We start from the raw sequence: 7,638 nt of genomic DNA on the forward strand, positions 1-7,638 counted from the left end.
CAAAGACCTGGCAGATGACCTAGTTTCCAAAGTTTGTTCTGTTTTCTTTTCTTCCTCCTGAGAATCCATGTTGTCGCTGTGACTCAGGCACTGATGTGATGCAAAGCTGTTCTGTTGACTTCACCCGCTGTGTTCACATCCTTTTACTATTCTGCCCTAACAATTGTGTCCTAACAAGGCGTAGGCAGATAGCGAATGAGAGAATGGATGTAGCTCGAGCTTGACGCCTTCTTTAGATGGAAGTTTATTGAAGACTTTACTCATACATTCGTTTTTCCCTTTTTTACCCCCGTAAAACTAAAGAAACACAAATAAAGAATACAATTACTAAGTACCCAAATAGTCTTTTCTGTCTTTTCACATTACCTATTTCATATGCACACAAACTAGCCCGCACACATTCACACGCAGATAGCTAACTAGCATAGGCTACACGAGGTAAAATAATGAGCTACGCTAACATGAAATGACACGCTTATAACTATTACATACATACTCGCGTAAGTGTTAATTATGATATTTCTATATAACCAAAAACAAAACAAAACAAAAAACAACACTTATGGACGTATCGCTCCAAGGATCCGACGCTTATAGAACAACTGTCTTTCTCTGCTTGAAACACGTGGGAACAGAAGTCGTTCATTCCAAACAACAGCTACCGACACCGTCGTTTACACTGACACACACAGACGCAAAATGCAACACCCAGTCTCACCGCTAGGTGTTACATAGGCACCGCAAAGAATGCGGAGTCGCTGACAAACATAGGCCTAGAATAGACTGAATACAACAAACCTTTAATTTCTCAGTCAGAAAAAAATATATAGCGTTTTTTTCCAAAACCATCAATGGTGGTTTGATAAGTGTTCGACTAATGAGGAGCGGAATATCAATACAGATGCAGGGAAAAAAGTTTTAATACATAGCAGTACAGGCCTGTTTCGTGTGTCGCACACTTATATATATAAAATCCAGTGAGTCAAGTAAATTTTTTATGAGACCGTACAAGCCTCTTCCATGCCATACGCAATCATCTTTCATCATCTTGATAGCTGATGGTTGCTTATGGCATGAAACAGGCTTGTACTGTCTCATAAAGAATTTACACTTGACTCACTGGATTATTTTGCTCCTTATTTGTTGAGCACTTTCCCTGCCATTGAGTGTTTCTTTTAACAAAGTTATATTTATATATATATAATATGCACATTGTTTTTAATGACAATACATTGAATTGAATCGAATATGTATGTATGTACACTACCGTTCAAAAGTTTGGGATCACCCAAACAATTTTGTGTTTTCCATGAAAAGTCACACTTATTCACCACCATATGTTGTGAAATGAATAGAAAATAGAGTCAAGACATTGACAAGGTTAGAAATAATGATTTGTATTTGAAATAAGATTTTTTTTACATCAAACTTTGCTTTCGTCAAAGAATCCTCCATTTGCAGCAATTACAGCATTGCAGACCTTTGGCATTCTAGCTGTTAATTTGTTGAGGTAATCTGGAGAAATTGCACCCCACGCTTCCAGAAGCAGCTCCCACAAGTTGGATTGGTTGGATGGGCACTTCTTGCGTACCATGCGGTCAAGCTGCTCCCACAACAGCTCAATGGGGTTCAGATCTGGTGACTGCGCTGGCCACTCCATTACCGATAGAATACCAGCTGCCTGCTTCTGCTCTAAATAGTTCTTGCACAATTTGGAGGTGTGTTTAGGGTCATTGTCCTGTTGTAGGATGAAATTGGCTCCAATCAAGCGCTGTCCACTGGGTATGGCATGGCGTTGCAAAATGGAGTGATAGCCTTCCTTATTCAGAATCCCTTTTACCCTGTACAAATCTCCCACCTTACCAGCACCAAAGCAACCCCAGACCATCACATTACCTCCACCATGCTTAACAGATGGCGTCAGGCATTCTTCCAGCATCTTTTCATTTGTTCTGCGTCTCACAAACGTTCTTCTTTGTGATCCAAACACCTCAAACTTGGATTCATCCGTCCACAACACTTTTTTCCAGTCTTCCTCTGTCCAATGTCTGTGTTCTTTTGCCCATCTTAATCTTTTTCTTTTATTGGTCAGTCTCAGATATGGCTTTTTCTTTGCCACTCTGCCCTGAAGCCCAGAATCCCGCAGCCGCCTCTTCACTGTAGATGTTGACACTGGTGTTTTGCGGGTACTATTTAATGAAGATGCCAGTTGGGGACCTGTGAGGCGTCTGTTTCTCAAACTAGAGACTCTAATGTACTTATCTTCTTGCTCAGTTGTGCAACGCGGCCTCCCACTTCTTTTTCTACTCTGGTTAGAGCCTGTTTGTGCTGTCCTCTGAAGGGAGTAGTACACACCGGTGTAGGAAATCTTCAATTTCTTAGCAATTTCTCGCATGGAATAGCCTTCATTTCTAAGAACAAGAATAGACCGTCGAGTTTCAGATGAAAGTTCTCTTTTTCTGGCCATTTTGAGCGTTTAATTGACCCCACAAATGTGATGCTCCAGAAACTCAATCTGCTCAAAGGAAGGTCAGTTTTGTAGCTTCTGTAACGAGCTAAACTGTTTTCAGATGTGTGAACATGATTGCACAAGGGTTTTCTAATCATCAATTAGCCTTCTGAGCCAATGAGCAAACACATTGTACCATTAGAACACTGGAGTGATAGTTGCTTGAAATGGGCCTCTATACACCTATGTAGATATTGCACCAAAAACCAGACATTTGCAGCTAGAATAGTCATTTACCACATTAGCAATGTATAGAGTGTATTTCTTTAAAGTTAAGACTAGTTTAAAGTTATCTTCATTGAAAAGTACAGTGCTTTTCCTTCAAAAATATGGACATTTCAATGTGATCCCAAACTTTTGAACGGTAGTGTATATATATATATATAAATTTATATTCCACTCCTCATTTGTTAAGCACTTTTATCAACACCATTGACGATTTCCGGGGGGGAAAAAACTAAAAAACTTTATATATACACTACCGTTCAAAAGTTTGGGATCACCCAAACAATTTTGTGTTTTCCATGAAAAGTCACACTTATTCACCACCATATGTTGTGAAATGAATAGAAAATAGAGTCAAGACATTGACAAGGTTAGAAATAATGATTTGTATTTGAAATAAGATTTTTTTTACATCAAACTTTGCTTTCGTCAAAGAATCCTCCATTTGCAGCAATTACAGCATTGCAGACCTTTGGCATTCTAGCTGTTAATTTGTTGAGGGAATCTGGAGAAATTGCACCCCACGCTTCCAGAAGCAGCTCCCACAAGTTGGATTGGTTGGATGGGCACTTCTTGCGTACCATACGGTCAAGCTGCTCCCACAACAGCTCAATGGCGTTCAGATCTGGTGACTGCGCTGGCCACTCCATTACCGATAGAATACCAGCTGCCTGCTTCTGCTCTAAATAGTTCTTGCACAATTTGGAGGTGTGTTTAGGGTCATTGTCCTGTTGTAGGATGAAATTGGCTCCAATCAAGCGCTGTCCACTGGGTATGGCATGGCGTTGCAAAATGGAGTGATAGCCTTCCTTATTCAGAATCCCTTTTACCCTGTACAAATCTCCCACCTTACCAGCACCAAAGCAACCCCAGACCATCACATTACCTCCACCATGCTTAACAGATGGCGTCAGGCATTCTTCCAGCATCTTTTCATTTGTTCTGCGTCTCACAAACGTTCTTCTTTGTGATCCAAACACCTCAAACTTGGATTCCTCCGCCCAAAACACTTTTTTTCCAGTCTTCCTCTGTCCAATGTCTGTGTTCTTTTGCCCATCTTAATCTTTTTCTTTTATTGGTCAGTCTCAGATATGGCTTTTTCTTTGCCACTCTGCCCTGAAGCCCAGAATCCCGCAGCCGCCTCTTCACTGTAGATGTTGACACTGGTGTTTTGCGGGTACTATTTAATGAAGATGCCAGTTGGGGACCTGTGAGGCGTCTGTTTCTCAAACTAGAGACTCTAATGTACTTATCTTCTTGCTCAGTTGTGCAACGCGGCCTCCCACTTCTTTTTCTACTCTGGTTAGAGCCTGTTTGTGCTGTCCTCTGAAGGGAGTAGTACACACCGGTGTAGGAAATCTTCAATTTCTTAGCAATTTCTCGCATGGAATAGCCTTCATTTCTAAGAACAAGAATAGACTATCGAGTTTCAGATGAAAGTTCTCTTTTTCTGGCCATTTTGAGCATTTAATTGACCCCACAAATGTGATGCTCCAGAAACTCAATCTGCTCAAAGGAAGGTCAGTTTTGTAGCTTCTGTAACGAGCTAAACTGTTTTCAGATGTGTGAACATGATTGCACAAGGGTTTTCTAATCATCAATTAGCCTTCTGAGCCAATGAGCAAACACATTGTACCATTAGAACACTGGAGTGATAGTTGCTTGAAATGGGCCTCTATACACCTATGTAGATATTGCACCAAAAACCAGACATTTGCAGCTAGAATAGTCATTTACCACATTAGCAATGTATAGAGTGTATTTCTTTAAAGTTAAGACTAGTTTAAAGTTATCTTCATTGAAAAGTACAGTGCTTTTCCTTCAAAAATATGGACATTTCAATGTGATCCCAAACTTTTGAACGGTAGTGTATATATATTGTAACGTGCATAGATAGGTAGACACGTTGGTCCTTGACTAACGGGTCGGACCCTTCAAGTCAACTGGTTAACGTTGTCGCTTGCGGAGTGGGAGACACGTGTTCGCGTCCCGGCTGTGTCGACGGTTCCCGGGCTGCTCCCCGAATTCGCTACTATATATATATATGTATGTATATTCGTTATTCGTTCATTTTCAGCTGTTTCTCCGGGGTCGGGTCGCGGTGGCAGCAAGCTAAGTAGGGCACTCCAGATGTCCCTCTCCTCAGCAACGCCCTCCAGCTCCTCCAGGGGGATCCCAAGGCGTTCCAAGGCCAGATTGGACATGTAGTCCCTCCAGCGAGTTCTAGGTCTACCCCGGGGTCTCCCTGCAGTTGACCGTGCCCGGTAAACCTCCAAAGGAAGGTGCCCAGGAAGCATCCTAATCAGATGCCCGAACCACCTCAACTGGCTCCTTTGGATGCGAAGGAGCAGCGGCTGTAGTCCGAGCTCCCTCCGGATGTCTGAGCTCCTCACCCTAAGGCTGAGCCCAGACAACCTACAGAGGAAACTCATTTCAGCCGCTTGTATCCGCAATCTCAGCCTTTCGGTCACTACCCAAAGCCCATGATCATAGGTGAGGGTTGGAACGAAGATTGACTGGTAAATTGAGAGCTTTGCCTTCTGGCTCAGCTCTCTCTTCACCAAACGGTCCGGTACAACGTCCGCATTATCGCTGATGCTGCACCAATCCGCCCATCATTCTCCCGCTCCATCCTACCCTCACTTGTGAACAAGACCCCGAGATATTTGAACTCCTTCACTTGAGGCAACAACTCATCCCCAACCCAGATGGAGCAATCCATCCTTTTCCGGTAGAGAACCACGTCATCTGCAGAGAGCAGAGATACAATTCTGAGGTTCTCAAAACGGACACACTCCTCACCTTGGCTGCACCTTGAGATTCTGTCCATGAATATCACAAACAGAATCGGAGACGAGGGACAACCTTGGCGGAGTCCGACACCCACCGAAAACGTGTTTGACTTTATGCCGAGAATAAGGACACAGCTCTCACTTTGGTTATACAAGGACCTTGTAGCAACTGCCGCGGTACCCCATACTCCCGCAGTACCCCCCACAGAGTGCCCCGGGGTACGCGGTTGTAAGCCTTCTCCAAGTCCACAAAACACATGTAGACTGACTGGTTAAACTCCCATGCCCCCCTCAGCACTTCCGCAAGGGTAGAGTTGGTCCGTTATTCCACAGCCAGGATGGAATCCGCATTGTTCCTCCTGGATCCAAGGTTCGATAATTGGTCGGAGCCTCCTTTCTGTTATATTTTGTAACTTCTTCCTTTACCTTAATTCTTTTAATTAGGTTTATCGGAATCAAATCACGGACACCTGTTTTGAACTTCAACTCTTCTACTGATGTCTCAACTGCGGATGAGTGGTACATAAAATGTCTTCCCCTAGTTACGTATCTCTATCAGAGTTCCTCTTAAAGGTACAGTACACCATTCAGTACATGACATCCCCCCTTTACTTGGATATAAAATCTTATCTTATAACCAAACTTTCTCAACTGAGTAATATTTCCAATTACAAATACAACCAAAATAATAATCTCTGGAATCTTCTACTTCAAATTTTCTACAATCAAAACATTTGACTTAAGTAAGGACACAGTCCTTCAGTCTTTCAGGTGGGTTCCTCTGCCACAGAGACCTTAGAGGAGGTGTTAAAGGTCTGCTGTGTTCAGCTTGCATGGCAGGACATCTGGAAGAGTCTATAGTTGATTGTTGCCCTGGGTTCAAACCAGCAATCCCATCTTCCAATTTTTCTGTCCCGTGTTAGTCTCCTGTTCCCTCTGTGATGTACTTCTTCACGCAGGTTGTGTTCCTGCTGTACTGCGCTGCGGTAGGTGATTCAATGGTTACTTTGTTTCCATTTTTACTGACTACTTTATTTGGTATTTTGCCAAAAGTTGTACTGAACTTATCCACCTTCTCTTGTCTCACCAGGACATGATCTCCAACATCTACATCTGAATATTCTGCTTTTCGCTGCTGATCAGCATACAGCTTGTAGTCCATGGGCCAGAGCCCAAAATTTCCTATTTCGGTACACTCAAGGTGGCAAAACTTACTTATAATTTTTGAAAGGATCCATGTCTGTAGATGATATTTTGGTATGATAACCATTCCTGAGTGGCAGCTGTATCACAGTTATCAGCTCATGAAGTTAACCACCCCCTAAAGTAAATTGCGTTTTAGACGCTGGTGCATATCCTGGTTTAGCCTCATGGTCAGGACATTTTTCAATGTTCTATAATATTGTCTTTGGTATCATTTTAAAGGGGACCTTCTTAGCTTTCATTCAAGCCCTGTTGTGGATATTTCTCACAAATATAGAGGTCACTTGAGCTCTTCAACCCGTCAATAACACACATCTTTCTGCAATGTTCGCCTAAACTATATACTTTCTTTTAGCCCTGTGGCATCTGGGAATATCAGGGACACAAAACACAAAAACTGGAATACTCACAGGACTGTAAAGATTCAGGAAATGTATAATATACCCATACTATTTCATTGTGTGAGGTGATTGTGAACCTTAAATTAGAAGGGCATTATTACTAAGAAACTAACTAGACCAAAGCCAGTTAGTCCATGGGTCAGACCAGATATCGATATCACCCAAGGTGACACAACTTCACTGGTGCCATTTTATTTGGTACACTAACAGAAGTAAAATAATACATGATAACCTTTCCAAATGAGCAGCTATTTCATTTTTCTTTCAGGAAACCTGTTTCTGTGCCTCTCACGATTGTGTATTTGCCCAGATTTTTACAAATATAGCATTTCAACACCCCTGGTACTGATTAGCCTAGCTTAAACTCTGGGACAGTTCTTAGTTGGCCAACAACCAAGGATAACCAGTACTGTGTACTTCCATTCATTATGCTAAGCTAGGCTAACGTGCAGCCAGATAGCTTTCTACTAAACACATATAGAGGAAACTGGTATCTATCTTCTTGTCT

The sequence above is a fragment of the Lampris incognitus genome, chromosome 4 (assembly GCF_029633865.1).
Source record: "Lampris incognitus isolate fLamInc1 chromosome 4, fLamInc1.hap2, whole genome shotgun sequence".
In the NCBI taxonomy this organism is placed as follows: Eukaryota; Metazoa; Chordata; class Actinopteri; order Lampriformes; family Lampridae; genus Lampris; species Lampris incognitus.